The sequence below is a fragment of the Pongo abelii genome, chromosome 1 (assembly GCF_028885655.2).
Source record: "Pongo abelii isolate AG06213 chromosome 1, NHGRI_mPonAbe1-v2.0_pri, whole genome shotgun sequence".
Lineage (NCBI taxonomy): Eukaryota > Metazoa > Chordata > Mammalia > Primates > Hominidae > Pongo > Pongo abelii.
Genome location: NC_071985.2, coordinates 83,110,992 through 83,127,266, shown reverse-complemented (window position 1 = coordinate 83,127,266; position 16,275 = coordinate 83,110,992). Strand labels below are relative to the sequence as shown.

General features: G+C 40.5%; 1 non-coding gene across 1 annotated transcript; it reads left to right on the top strand.

Moving 5' to 3' along the window:
- Positions 1-3,984: 3,984 nt before the first annotated feature.
- On the top strand, positions 3,985-4,086 carry LOC112131567 (small nucleolar RNA U13). Its single transcript, XR_002913608.1, has one exon. It is a non-coding gene; the product is annotated as a small nucleolar RNA U13 (small nucleolar RNA).
- The last annotated feature ends 12,189 nt before the right edge of the window (positions 4,087-16,275 follow it).

Here is a 16,275-nt window from a genome sequence, read left to right as displayed (position 1 = left end):
CCATTCATCTGCTGATGGACACTTAGGTTGATTTCATATCTTTGCTATTGTAAATAGTGCTGCAATAAACATGTGAGTGCAGGTATCTCCTTGATATATTGATTTCTTTTCCTTTGGGTAGGTACCCGGTAGTGGGATTGCTGGGTCAATCTATTTTTAGTTTTCTGAGAAATCTCCATGCTGTTTTCCATAGTGGCCATATTGGTTTACATTCCCACCAACAATGTGTAAGAATTCCCTTTTCTGCACATACTCAGCAGCATCCATTATTTTTTGTCATTTTAATAGTAGCCATTATAAAAAGGGGTATGGGCTATGATGATATCTCATTGTGGTTTTGATTTACATTTCTCTGATAGTGATGTTGAACATTTTTTTCATATACCTGTTGAGCATTTGTATGTCTTATTTTGAGAAATAGCTATTCACATTCTTTGCTCGCTTTTTAATGGAGTTGTTTTTTCTGTTGAGTTGTTTGAGTTCTTTGTATATTCTGGATATTAGTACCCTGTCAGATGGATAGTTTGCAAACATTTTCTCCCATTCAACAAGTTGTCCCTTCACTCTGTTTATTATTTATTTTGCTGTGCAGAAAGTTTTTAGTTTAATTAGGTCCCATTTGTCTATTTTTGATTTTGTTGCCTGTGCTTTTGAGGTCTTAGTCATAAATTCTTTGCCTAGACCAATGTCCTAGAGTTTACTCTAGGTTTTCTTCTACTATTTTTATAGTTTCAGGTCTTATGTTTAAGGCTTTCATCCATTTCGAATTGATTTTTGTATATGGTGAGAGCTAGGAGTACAGTTTCATTCTTCTGCGTGTGGCTAATTTTACCAGCACAATTTATTGAAGAGAGTATCCTTTCTCCAATGTAAGTTCTTGTTGGCTTTGTAAAAGGTCAGTTGGCTGTAAATACGTGGCTTTATTTCTCAGTTCTCCATTCTGTTCCATTTGTCTATGTATCTATTTTTATACCAATACCATGCTGTTTTGGTTACTATAGCTGTTCACTGCTATTTTTACAACATTGCCTGGAACAGAGTAGATAATGGATAGATATTTGTGGAAGGAAAGAAAGAAGGAGGGAAGGGAGGGAGGGATGGAGGAAGGAAGGAAGGAAGGGAGGGAGGGAGGAAGGAAAGAAGGAAGGAAGGAAGGAAGGAAGGAAGGAAGGAAGGAAGGAAGGGAGATTCCCTATTATTCTTTTTTTCAATCAAAATGCTGGGGCCATCTTGTTATTTGACATAGGGCTTTTGTTTTTATTGTTGTTTTTGTTGGTTTTACTTTTTATTATAGAAAGTTTCAAACATACAAAAGTAGAGAAAACATATAAAGAATCTAGTGTACCTCTCACCCTGATTAAACAGCTATCAATACAAGTATGGCAAATTTTGCTTCACCTATACCCCCACCCATTCCCTGTACCTCCCACCAGATTATTTTGAAGCAAATTTCAAACATATTATTTTAATTTATAAGGATTTCAGTCTGTGCCTTCAAAAGATAAGGACTAAAAAGAACAAAAACAAACCCAAAAAATCAGGCCATCTCAGTACACACCTAAAATCGATTTATAATAATGCCTTAATGTTATTCAGTAGTCAGTCTTCACATTTTCTCACTTGTCTTAGAAATGATTTTGGTTTTGCTTTTTGTTTTACACTTTGATAGTTTGGATTGAGATACAAATAAGTATCATATATTCTAATTTATTGATATGTCTCTTTTATTCCGTATGTTCCCCCTTTATTTTCTGCAAACTTAAAAATTTTTGTGATAAAACAAGCTCTGTAATTTTCCATAGTTATACTGTAGTTTCCTATAGTCTGGATTTTGCTGACTGCATGGCTGCCCTAATAGATCATTTAACATGTTTTCCTCTGGCCTGTATCACTTATGAACTGGTAATTACATCTAGATACTTGGTCACATTTTTCCCCCACCTCAGGCCTTTACAGGTGGTGTTTGTATTTCTAATAGGAGGGACAGTCTCTGTTGTTTTCTTTTTTGAGGGTGATGATCATTGCCCAAATCCACTACTTCAGTAGGTTTTGAAACATAACGATACTGTAATTCTATCCCATTCTCTTTTTCTTTTTCTTTTCAGCAGAAATACTTTTGCAAAGAGAAGCCCCTCTACCAACACACCATATCAAATATCTGGTTTTTCTAATCATTTAAGAAAGAGAGAACAAATGTTTTATTTACCTATTTTTAAATTAATAATGTGGGTTATTCCAGCATCTTCCAAAGGGGACCAATGAGCTGTTGTGGTTATTTTAGTATCATTATAAAAATGGATATGTGGTTTTAAAGTTTTTACTGTAATAATTATCTTTATTATCATTGCTTAAGTCATCCTGTCTTTTGGCCAGTGGAAACTTATTTAGATTGACATCTGAGTCCTAGTGACACAATTCTAATAATCTTTGATAACTTCCTTATTCCTTTATATTTTTCATTTTTAATAGCCATTCTAACTGGGGTACGATGATAACTCATTGTGGTTTTGATCTATACTTCTCTGATTGTTAGTGATGTTGGACATTTTCTTCATATACCTGTTGGCTATTTGTATGTTTTCTTTTTAGAAACGTCTATTCACGTCCTTTGCTCACAAATAACTTAATGAAGTTATTTGTTTTTTTCCTGTTGAGTTGTTTGAGTTGAATATATTCTAGGCTCACCTTCCCCAGACCTGGATTCAGCCATTTCTCCAAAAAGCCATATTTTTGTTTGTCGGCAATGGTATTTACCACAATCTGTGTACTAGTGGTGCCTTGCTGTCAGTTTGCAGCAAAGGATTAACTCAGCAGGCATGAGTTGCCCAAACCCTGTACATTCCACAGAAAGTTTGGCCCTTGACCAACTCCTGGGAGATAACTTTGAAGACCTTGGGATGTCTTTCCTGATAAGAATGTCTGTTTCTGTAGGACCTTGGGCCATACCGGCTAACAATGTGATTTTTGATAGATGCCTCGGGCCATGCAGTATCAGTTGACCTTTGGAAATTCCTGCCCACATCACTAACACCAGATTTAAAAAAAAAAAAAAAAAAAGGCTTCTGTGGTTGGCACTACCTTGTATGCGCTGCTACACGTCATTGCTGGGAAAAATTAAGACTGTCCATATGACTCCACTGGGACAGGAAAAATGGAAGCTTGTATCTTGTCTTTCTTGCAATCTTCCCTATGTGCCTTTTTCCATTGCTGATTTTAATCTGTATCTTTTCATTGTAATGGACTGTAACCATGAGTACAGTAGATTTGCTGAGTTCTACCAGTTTTTCTAGAGAATCACTGAACCTGAGTTTGGTCTTGGGGATCCCTGACTACAGTCAGAGACTCTGTCTGGATTTCTTCAGTAGGCAGAACTAGAAAATATGTTTTTAAGATCAAACATGTCATGATTTCATACAGATATTCCAAATGAAATACAGGTCTACGGGTTCTTACTTAAACTTATTAATCTTGCATCTATATCTGCTTTCAACCACACCAAAAATATATAGTTCTCAATGAAACCAAATAATCACTTTTCTTTATCCTACAACACAGTAGTCTCAACATAGCAATACCAACTCTACCACCAACAATATGACTACTGAGAACAGTTCAAGGTTTTGTTTTTGTGTTTGTTGTTCTTTCTGTCCTTAGGATTGATCTCAATGGGAATATATGGCCAAATTGCTGTTTTAAAGTCATGTGAAGGCTGGGCATGGTGGCTCATTCCTGTAATCCCAGTACTTTGGGAGGCCAAGGCAGGAAGATCATTTGAGACCAGGAGTTTGAGACCAGCCTGGGCAATATAGTGAGACATTGTGTCTACAAAAAGTTAAAAACCTAGCTAGGCATGGTGGCATGCGCCTGCAGTCTAAGCTATTTGGAAGGCTAGGTGGGAGAATTGCTTGAGCCCAGGAGGTAGAGGCTCCAGTGAGCCAAGATCAGATACATGGTCTCAAAAAAAAAAAAAAAAGTCATTCGAGGTTGCTTTTGTAGCTTAAGTGTGATGACTGAGTTTGCATGTGCATGTGTGAGATGTGCCAACCTCGAACCTTATTACAGCATGAGCACATTACCCATCTGACATGAAAAAATATAAAATAAAATAAAGTCATTTGAAATTATTTTTCTTTGTTTCATAATGGTGTTTACTGGCTACACAAATATAATCACATTTTATTTTTGCTTTGGGGGATTGTGTTTTTATTTAATTTTGTTTTATAATTAAAAAATAATTTATGTTTCTAAAGACAAATCTTTGGAATATTCAAAGATATTCCTCCCTCTCCTCTTCTATACAGCTATTTAAAAATAGTTTTTATTCCCTTATTGGTTTTTATAATGTAAGCAAATGCATACCTACAGAGATAGGTAGATAGGTTCTACTCTTTCTTTCATATGTAAATGGTAGCTTACTACACATATTTTTCTTCACTTTGCTTTTTTCATTTAACAGTATACCCTAGAGATCTTTTACTATATAGAGATAATCCCCATTTTACACTGCAGTGTATCATTATGTGGCTGAAGCATTATTTAACTATTGTGCTATCGATTCTGATTGATGCCAGTCTTTTGTTATTACAAATAATGCTGTAACAGTACCTTATACATACATCTTGTCATATTTTTGCTACTGTGGCTTTGGGATAGTGTTCTAAAATCTAGATTTCTAAAAGAAATGTCAGTATGATTGCTGAGTCAAATGGTAGATGCACATATAATTTTGCTAAATTTCCCCGTATTCCCCTCCATCATCATGATGCCATCTTTTATTCTTACAAGCAATGTAGAAGAGTGTTTGTTTCACCCTAGCCTCACCAATAAAGTATGTGGTCCAAATTTTGGATTTTTGCCAATCTTACTGGTGGAAAATTGTATCTTAGTGTAGTTTCAATTTACACTTATAAGTGAATGATGTTGAGCATCTTTTCCCAGGGTTAAGTGTAATTCTCACTTCTTTTCCTGTGCATTGTCTGTTCGTGTCTCTGATGAGGCTTTTCCTCATGCTTCAAGTTATTATATTTTTGTTAACGAACACAGCCTTAAATTCTAGCAAGATCTGAATATGCCAAAGAGACCTCAGGTCCTATGGAAACTCAATTGGAGGGTGGGGTATGGGGACCATGGAGTATCACAGACATGTACTTGGCACATGGACAAAAACACGAAGATTTTCAAATATTAATTAGAGTCTTGAATTTTAAGAAATATTGGATTTCTTGGATATTTAAGTTTATTTTATTAATTCATTAATTCAAGTAATATTTGTTGAACATACGCTATGTCCAAGCACTGTTTTAGGCACTGGAGTTACAAGAGTGAACATATTTTCCTTCCTCAGAAAGTAGTGGAAAAAAAAATGACGTTATTCTCCTGATTCAGGCTAAAAGACCATCTCTAAAAGAATAGACTATTCTTTCATATGATTTTCCCCATATTCCCATTTGCCATATTCAGAAATTGCAGGTCAAACCCCACTGATAAGTTAAAAGCAGAGGTAAAAACGTTGGTTTCTTCCATACAGATGACTGTTGGCTCTAGAAGAGGATCTTGAACCTCTTCCTGACTCATTCTCTTATCAATAAGAGGGAAAAATCTCCAGAGACCTTGCCACTGTTCAAAGTCACACAAAGCCGGAGCACCTGGTTTTCACGTCTTCCTCAATTATTTCCATGGCATCAAACTTGTAGAGAAGCTAAGGGAGCAGCAATAACACAAATGCAACCCTGCTCTTTGGTCCTGTCGGGTCTGGAGAACAACCCTTATTAATGGGACCTTGGGCGATATTTGATGGTGGCATTGTTTCTCTGCTCTGCTTAACTGTTCCCCGGCCAAGCCACAGAGCTCTCCTCTGTCATAGAACAGGTTCAAAGGGACTGCAGGATGTTTTTAGTTTCATAAAAAAGACAATGAAAGCCAGTTAGAGAAAAGTCAGAACAAGAAGATGAAAGTAACATGCTGGGAGAGGAGGAAGGCTTCCCTGAGCTGATAAACCATATAGATTGTTCCTGAAGGGAGAGATTAAGGCTCATGGTATGAATTGTACTTAAGCAACTAACATCTTTATTTAAGGGTTCTCAATCTCTTTCTGGGAAAAAAAAAAAAAAAAAAATCTATAAGACAGCCCAGAACTAACATAGTTAGACCTGAGTTTGGGCTCTGTCTTTGTCACTAACAAGCTACATGATCCTTAACAAGTCACTTTAATATCCCGAGCCTTGGTTTCCTCATCTGTAAACTGAGATGAATAATGCCTGGCTGATAATGTGGCTGTGAAGATTAAAATGGGTCATGCCTTTGAATATGCTTTATAAAATTCAGTTCTTTCATTTCCTCAGCCGACTGTTCATGTTCCTCTAATACACTGTCCCCACCCTGGACAACTTCTAGCAGGTATACGCACATCTCAGGATACTGAGACAGGGAGACTGACTAGTTGTGATTCACTGAGGCCAATGTGTCTAGAAAGTTGCTCACTAAGTATTCCCGCAGGGTGTTTGCAGCCTCTTGCTGGATGCCTGGTGAGACGAGACACTTTGAAACCACCTTGCAAAGCTCCTGCTCCAAGACAGCTGCAGCCTGTGCTCTGTAGAGCGATATGAAATAATTGCCCGTTGGCACAATAAGCCCATCTCCTCTCTGGGCAGCACAAAAGAAAGCTCAAAAGCATCTCCGGTTTTGATTGCCAAGTGGGGGAGGCAGTGAAAGTAGACTAAATTATGAGTCCAGGTGCCTCGCTACAGAAATCCACTTCCGCCTCGCTGCAGCTCTGAAGGCGCGCAGTGGGTGTTGACGTCACCTTCGGCCACAGGAGCTTGGAGAGGCTGGGCCCTGGCTCCCCGGGGGGTCCGCTGGTAGACCAGGGCGTGCTCTCAGACTGAAAGTGCTGAAAGGCTCGCTTACTCTCACCATAGACCAGACTGACAGGGGTCTGCCAAGGCTGCTGGGAATGTGGGAAGTGAACTTTAGGTGGAAACAGAAAAGCTTCTCTCTCCGTGGGTAGCCTTTTTTTTTTTTTTAGTTCAGGAGAGGAAAAAAAAATCATAGAAGCTTGCCAAGCCAAATAAACTATGCTCAATTAAGTCTTTCAACTGTGCAATTCCTCTTGTTGATTTTATGAGGAAAAGGGCAGAATAGAAACATGATGGGCTTGTTTAAAATACTTCAAAAGGGAAGAACCTATATTCTCCTGCTTCCCAGCCCGTCCTCTTTCGGGCTTTCCTCCAGCCTTGCTGCAGGCCTTTCACTGTCATCTCCTCCATCTGTTATAAAGCTGTCTTCAGAACCCGTCCTTGGCTGCTTTCTCACCGCACACCCTCACTCAGGGCATGTCCTCCATGTCATGCCCCTCATCCAGGCGTGTGACTCCCAAGGAGCTGAATCAGCCAAAACTCTCCCTCCCCAACCCCAACTCCAGGCGCTTAATACCTCACTCCCCACAGCTGTTTTTATTATTCGTATTCACTGCTACTCAATCCCATCTTGTTTTCAAGTGGACTTAAGGTGGATTCCACAAATACATAAAAGATGAGAACTAAATAAAGTCAAAATCACTGTGAAGATAAAATGAGGGCAAAAAAGGAGAGAGAGAGAGATGAAATCATGGACAAAGTTAGTTCACCAACTCCATTTAGAAAAATCCTGAACAGTTCCTTGACATATATAAGTTTGACTCTGAACTTCCTAGCAATCATTGCAATGAGGAAAGCACAAGTTGTATATAATTCATGGTGTCCTTAATACAATGTGTCTATAGCAGACTTGCTTATGTGGCAAAAACTTATGACCTAATGTGAATAGAAAAAAAAAAAAGAAGAAGAAGCCGGGTGCAGTGGCTCATGCCTGTAATCCCAGCACTTTGGGAGGCCGAGGCAGGCGGATCACCTGAGATCAGGAGTTCGAGACTAGCCTGGCCAACATGGGGAAACCCCGTACCTACTGAAAATACAAAAATTAGCCCGGCGTGGTGGCAGATGCCTGTAATCCCAGCTACTTGGGAGGCTGAGGCAGGAGAATTTCTTGAACCCAGGAGGTGGAGGTTTCAGTGAGCCAAGATTGTGGAAAAAAACCCAAAAAACTGAGCAGCAAAAACTTTCCTAGTAAGCAGACCTGAGAGAAAATTATCTGGTGGATTTTCATCAACAAGTAATTTACAATGTAGTGAGCATGTCCTCAACAATACTCTAACGATAAATACAAAAATGAGAGACCTAATATTGCTTCTAACAATTTCCTATAATGATGCCCAGTGGAATAATGCTAAAGTAGTTATGTAAAAGAATTCCAGAGGGACTCAAGGCGATTCCAACCGACGATGCAGATCCAATGGCTTGGCTTGAGACAAGGAAAAAGTAAAGAATATTCTATATTTTGTACAACTCTCTGTAAGTACTATTTCTTTTATTGGAAGTTGTGAAATGTATCGATCAGCAGTAAGTCCAAACTTATAATCTCTTGAAATTTCTGGGGTGCAAAATTCTTAGTTGGATTTAAGTGCAACTATTCTTAAATTTAAGCCAGCCAAGAAGGGTGGAGTGGGGTTAGGGTGACATCCTTTTATGAAGGTTGAAATGCTTAATTTAGACACTTGCCCATGCAGAGGCCACTTCCCTGGTTTTGCATAAAGTTGACTTGAAGGGCTACCAATGAGCAGAAAACAAGGTTTGCTCCAAACCAGGAATATATAAGCAGATGAGGCCAGGTCTCTATGCCCCAGAAAAATGCTGCAACAGAAAGGAGAATGGGGAGGAGGAAGACTCATAGGAGAGATGCTAAAGGGATAATATCTTCAAAACTGGCCACTAGTTGACTTAAAAAGAAAGTGGCGTCTAGGAGGACTCTCAGGTTGGGAAAAACTTACATTCGGGGTCTCTTTTCTTATCATTGTATTGCTCTGAGCAAATCATTCCCTGTCCAGTTACTGCTGGTAAAGAGAAGAGAGGTTGCTGTAGCCCAGCACTACAGGAATCAGCTGCAAGCTTCAAAGAGGGTGCCTCGCCAGAGAAAATAACAAGAGAGGGACTCCCCCCAGCCCACACTTGAGGCCGAGTGACTGCAATCAGGAGCGAAGGCTTCTGAAGACGAGCAGTGCCTGAAGCTGAGGTATAAGCAGTCTCCTAGGGTCAGGGTCTCCCTGAGGTGGGGAAGCCTGTGGGCTGTCCACCCTGACGGCCTGGGCAAGTGTTTTTGGGCCCTACACCTCATTCCCTTGGTCACCTGCTTGTAGTTCAGCTATAATGGACAGGTCCACGCATAATGCCTCTGCATCTACTCAAGTGCATGCTACACTCTTCTTTATCCCCTCAGGAGATTTCTACCAACCTATGAGGGGCAGCTGGGAAGTGTCGGGGAGGTGACAGCCCCAGAAACAGCCCTTAGCCAGTAGATCCCTATGGGATGGAAGTGGCAGATAAATGCCCCAGCTGTTCCTCCCTTCAGTGCTACAATCCTGAGGCACATTCTACAGTTTCTCAGAGGGCCCCTAGTAGAATGAGCCCTAGTTGCCCAGGAAGCAGAAGTGATGGAACAAGAAAAGTGGGACAGAAAAAAAGTCAACAAAATCTGTTATGGAGTGGGCTATTGCTATGGGATCATCTCCTAAGTAAGACAGGCATTGTGACCTCAGGCTCTGCTTTCACAGAAACCTAAACTAAGCCAGCCTCTATCCCAGAATTAGTGAACTAGAAGATTGGGTCAAGGAACACTCCCCAAAAGGCATTAGGAAGGAATACAGTAATGGAAAATATAAAAGAAGAGTTAAGAGATCTGGCTGCTAGAAGTAGATGTGTCACTATTCAAATAATAAAAAGGAGGAGTTCCAGGAGCAGACAAGAAAATTTTTGTAATAGTTCAAGTTAGTTTGTCTCTGTTGAACTTTATTGAGTAGATATCAGTTGCCTTCTCACTATCTCTTATCTTCAATTTCTCCTGCCTTAAAGCTAAGGAAGTAGAGGGGAGACAAGTTCAATGGGTCAGGCATGTTGCCCTTGATTCATTTCCCTTGGCATCTGGTGATCAAAGCTACTCAGACCTCAGTTTGAGTTGGTCATCTCTCTGCTCTACAGCTAAGACACCATGGCTGTTGGCCTTCATATACCTCAACTCATTGGCTTATCTTCCCAGACATTTGAATAGCAGCTTCTAATCACTGGGGGGAATGACTTTCCAAGAGAGTAAGGGTGAAAATCTGGATGGGCACTCTCCTCATGAAGGGAAGAGGAGCAACTGTGGAGCTCATGAAGGGAAGAGAAGCAACTGTGGAGCTGTGTTGTTCCTGGCAAGGCCAGAGGGGACAATCTTTGCTGTCTAGGATCAGAAGGAGCTTTAGGCCCTGCCATACCAATGAGGGTCAGAAATGCCAAAATGAGTCTAGAAATTACAGCCTTCACTTTGGTGGCTCCTTAGACTAGCCCAACATCACTTTCCTCTCTCCTTCTTTCTCTTCCTCCCAATACATGATTGTTCCTCTGTAACTCTGGGTGAATATCCCATCTCATAAAAATGGCAATGACTTTAGGAGTAATGCTGAGACCCAAGTGGAGGATTTTCCCATAATTTTTCTTTTTTTTCTTTCTTTACTTTTTGTTGAGCAAGACAGGGAGGGCAGGTTTTGCTGAGAGAGATCAGAGACCTGTTTTCACAGGCTTTCTATATGAGCTACAGCAGCTACCTTTCAGCCAGACAGATCTTCTCTAGCCTCTCAGTGGAACCTGTGTGAGATTAATATATCAAGTCCCATTTTTCTGAGAGAAAAACTAAAGCATAACTAATAATTAGTTAAGTGTATACTCCCTACATATATATGTCATAGATACTTTTAAATGTATTATTACTAATCCAATATAAAATTTAATTGGAATGTTTTAAAATATTTTATTAACTCAAAATAGGGAGGGAAAAGGGAATTGTAACTGCAAAAACTCAAAACAAAACATAGAACAACAAACAGCAAAATGGTAGACTTTTAAAAACCATATCAATAATTACGTATAAATGACTTAAACCATTCAATTTAAAAGGCAGAGATTGTCAGAATGGATTTTAAAAAGAAGATCCACTTTAAATACCATAACAGAGATAGGTTGAATGTAAAATAATGAAAAAAATACCATAAAGACAATAGGCATAAAAACGTTGTCATATTAATTTACCAGAGATCAATAGGAATATTTCTCTATTGACAAAAGCCAATTCAGTAGGAAGACATGGCTATTTTAAATGTGTGTGCCTAATAACAGAACTTCAAAATAAATTAATCAAAACTGATAGAAATTTAAGAACCAATATCATTTATAATAGTATCAAAAATATAAAACACTTTTAAATTTAACAAAATACTTGCAAAACCTTTATGGCGAAAGCTAAAAAATACCTCTGAGAGAAATTAAAGAGACCTAATTAATAGAAAAGATATGTCATCTTTATAAATTTGAAGACTCAATATTAAGATGTCAATTTTCCCCAACTTGATCTATTAATTAAATGCAATCCCAATCAAAATCGTAAGCATATATTTTATAAATGTAAAAGTTGAGTCTTAAATTTATGTAGAAAAGCAAAGGATCTAGACTCACCAAAACAATCTTAAATAATCAAGAGGACTCTACGATGAAAAATGATGATATCATGAACCTACACTCATCAAGACAGTGCAGTATTGGCAAAAAGATAGACAAGTGGATCAATGGATAGTTTTTTAATTGTGATGAGTAGGTCTCTGTAGAAATGAGTGCCCACATTAAGGGTGACTGACTGTGATGCTTGGTGCTAACAGATTTAGCACCAAGATTTAACATCACTTGTATTTTTGCAAGGGTTGTTAGTGTTTTGAAAGTGATCTGGTTACAAAGGCCCACTGGTTTTCAAAGTTCCATCGGTTTTATGTGGTCTTCCTCTAATCCTAACTTTCCTGTATGTCCTATTAGTTTTAGTGTGTAATTTTGAAGAATGCAAAGTTTTTCAGAAATGCATATATATTGTTATACCTGAGATGCCTGTATTATAGGTAACAACTGCCATATACAAATTTTACAAATTTAAAACAAAAAACCTTAACTCTGTCTCCACTCCCACATGTCCTCCATTCCATCATCCTGTTCATACACGGGATCAAGAGAAAATGTTTTCAAGTAGAAAGAGCAACGTCTTCAGAATCAGACAGAATTGAGTCTAATCTTCATTCCATCACCTACTAGCAATGCTACCTCCAATGAGTTTCTGCTTCTGAGCCTCAGTTTCCTCATCTGTAAAATGGAGAGGGTATGTGGAACTTAGGAAGAGGCAACTGTGGCAGAAGCCAATAGCTGGTTTTTTCTTCCTGAGCACATATAATAAGGTCACAAGTTTGCATTTCCTTGCCTTCCCTGCACAATGTGTGGCCTCGTGACTAGTGCTTGCCAATGGGCCAATGGCATGTGGGCACAATCAGGGTCGTCACTTCGGGATCAAGTCTGAGGAAGCATTTGCACCTTTGCTCTGCTCTCCTTCCTTTCTGCTGGCTGGTTTCAGACAATTTCCAGGCCCTTGAGGATAGAAGTCCCACTAATGTAAACAGTTGGAGATAAACAGAAGACTGGGCCCCTGAGTCTGTCTCAAAAGCTGTTACCTGTGTGAGAAAGAAACTTCTATTGTATTTGAGTCGTTATAGCTTTTTAGTCCACTTTTATAGCAGTTTAGCTCATCTTAATTGAAACAAAAAATTTACTCAACAACATGGAAATCAGGGAAATAAGACTGCCTCTTAGAGATAAACTTTAAAATCCTAGATCCGAGCAGAAATATTCAGTATCCCCTCAAGAGGAAAGACCAGTTCCCAGACCTAACAGTTATTTGGAGCTGGAGGAAAGTTTTAGCAAATAAAAAGGCAGTGTATGCATGAGAAAACATGTTGTAGGAAGGGATGACACGGTGAGCTGAGAAAGTGCAGACAAAGGGCCATCACAGACAGAAACCAGGCTGAGTCTTTCTGGAAACCTACCTGAGGAGAGGCAGTCTCGGTGAGCAAACTCAATAGCCAAGCGTCCCCAAAGAGGCCCTCCCCATCGGACCAGACTTACCAATAGGATCACTTCTGCAGATGCCCCGGGCCCCAAGCCAGAATATCCAGGGATGGAGCCAAGACCAGAGAATCTTCCAGAATTTCCACAGGGGATATGACACCTACTTATACAGACTGCCATCAAAGATAAGAGCTCCTTGATGGTAGCTGACTTCTCTTGTTCTGATTCCATGCCCAGTAAGCAACTGAGGGCATAGTGCCCATGGGGTGAGCTGGCCTGGGTCAGGTGGACAGAAAGGCTGGTCTACTTGACAGCTGTAAATAGCAAATTGACATTCTGTGTTGATCCAAATTGCTTAAATTCACTGTGTCTCAGCTTCCTCATCTGTAAAATGGGAATAATAATGGCACTTATCTCATAGTGTGAAGATTATGAGATGTTCTATGGAAAAGGCCTAGAACAGTACCTGGCCCAGAGCAAGTGCTGCTGCTATAAGCATTGTACATCAGGCACTGTGAGCTTGGTTAATGTGACTCTGCATTTGAGAGCTGAGGCCCTGTCACTGTGTCACAAAAGCAGCTTAAGAACAAGACTTTTGGGGAGGGAGAGCATTAGGACAAATATGTAATGCATGTGGGACTTAAAACCTAGATGACAGGTTGATAGGTGCACCATGGCACATGTATAACCTATGTAACAACCTGCACGTCCTGCACATGTATCCCAGAACTTAAAGTAAAATTAAAAATAAATAAATAAATAAGAAGATCCTGAAGAGTGGCTAATTTACCAAGCTGTATATTAGTTCATGGGTTTCTCTCTGGGCAGCCAGAGTCCCTCCTTAGGTGATAACATGAACACCTAACATTGGCATATGCCCAAGTATTCGAAACTGCGAGTGGGGATTATATGAAAAACTGTCTCAAGTGCCTAATAAGGGTTTATAGTACACAATCTTCCCTCAATTAATGGGTAGCATTTGTCTCTCTTCTAAAATACCATAAAGTCTTTGAACCAGCAGCTGGAAACCATAATTTGGGAAGGGATGCCTGACATTCTAAGGAGACTGTATTGCTGGGCTAATTTTGATTGTATAAGAACCTACAACAGTCTAATTCCCAGAGTCTGTGGACTGAAATAAATTCAGCAGGAAACTGTAGTCTTACTGAGTGATAATGTGATTTGACACCCAAGTAATAGAAACCTGCATTGGAGGACAGAAGAAATGTCAGCACCAGCCCTTTTCCACTTGTAAAACTCCTCCTTCTTCAAGATGCAGCCCAAATGCAACCTCCTCTCTGAAGCTTTCCTGAACTCCCTTAGGCTGAGTTACTCAGGCCCTCCTCTGTGTCCTGTAGCCCCTTCTCTCACTCACATAATTATGTTTCTATGTCTGTGAGCTCCATTAGATTTTAGCTCCTCCTGAATAACAGTGTCTTAGTGACTTTTATATACTCTGCAACCAGCACACTGCTTGGCACATAGTAGATGCTCACAAAATATTTGCTGTTGAATTAATGCAGTGGGTCTCAATTTCCCTCCTTTTCTTCCCTAAGCCTGGAGCTAAGGCAGGTGAACCTTCAGAGTCCTTTGAGGGGCAGAGAGAAGTCAAGTCAAACCTGGGGGAAGGTGGCCACCTCTGCTTCCGTGGCTCCCTCAAGAACATGCTTGTGGAATCTTGCACCGTGAGGACTGGAAGGCACCTCAGAGTATCTAGAGCGCGAGGAGATGTCCTTGGGCAAGATACTGTGATACCAAATGTTATTCATTTAACAAACCTTTGTCAAGGGTCAACATATGCCAGGCCATAAGGAAGCTACAGTTCCTATCCTTACAAATCGTACAGGGTGAGGCAGAGACAGACCTGTACGCAGGTGTAATAGGCACACAGTACTGCATGACAAGTGCTCGGAGAGGAGGGAGCACAGGAAAGGACACCGAGGAGCAGACCTTGAATGTCTCACAGGAAAGTCAATGTCAAAGCCAAGAACCCACAGCGGAGCCAAGTTGCCTTGGAGGAGGAAGCGTGACAGTTCTCTGTGACAGAACAAGAGGACTGCCCCGCCCCTTTCTCAGGAGGGGCATCATAGGGAGCAGAACTGGCTAGAGCATTTCCACCATCTTCCTTCAAGCATGTGGACTGACACCCAGGCCTCCTGGTGTCCTGACACTGCAGGCTCCTGGAATATACCTCCACTAGCAGGCAGGAATCTGTCCTATTCCCAGCAACCACTAGAGGCACTGCCTGACCCTACCGCAGCCACAAGCAGAGGGACCCCAAGATTCTCAACTCCGTTACCTTGTCTCACCTCCCCTAGGAAGCAGAAGAGTGCTATGGTGAGTAGAGATGATCCATGAGACCCAAGCTTTATCTTACTGCAAACAAAATCCACATTAAAAAAGAAATAAGAATTTCCACCCACAATTTTATTATTACTGAAAGCATTTGGAATGAAGCAAAGGATTTAACAATATATATATAAATATACATTTTTTAAAAAATCGCAAGTAGACAGTAGATTTATGGAATTATTTTTCTGATCATCCAGAAAAGACAGCAATAGTAAACTGCAGTTGGGCGAGACCAGCCACTGGGCCATGAGACCTAAGCAGCCCTAATGCTGCCTGAGCTCTCAAGGGTAGAAGAAATGCTCGACAAACAGAGGGAGGCTGTGGGACAGCCCCACCAGAAAACCAGAGCCCGAATGGGCTGGGCAGGGCCAGGGCTGAGGTATCGGGATGCAGGAACAACCAGGAACCCCGTGTGGGTTGAGGAGACATGCCAATTATTCTGGCCTGGAGAGGAATTACCAGGACACAAGAACCCAGACCATCTGAAAGCAAGCTCCCTTGTGTGTGTTCACTTTAAATCAATTCATGTTTAACTCACTGAATGAATGAATATGTGGGTTCAGGTGGGAATCATCCTTGTGTCTACGATCATCTCAGGGAGACCAGAGAAGGGAAGCCACAACTAATCAAAGCAGTTTCCCCAATTAAGCTTAAGTGCCCACTAGGATGGGCACCGGCTACTAGGGCTTCAGGGAAAGCAAAAGCCATGAGGCCCAGGCCCTGCCCCAAGGAGCTGGCACTCTAATACGGTGAGAGGCACTTGCTCAGAAGACTGTGCCTTGTGGCCCATGATTGGATGTGGGACAGAGTAACAGGATTGTTTCCACATATGTGGACAATTAAGGTAGGGTTAGAGAAATCCTTGTGATTTGAGATGGGCCTGGAGGGACAGGTAGGATATTGACAGGCAGAGATGGAAAGT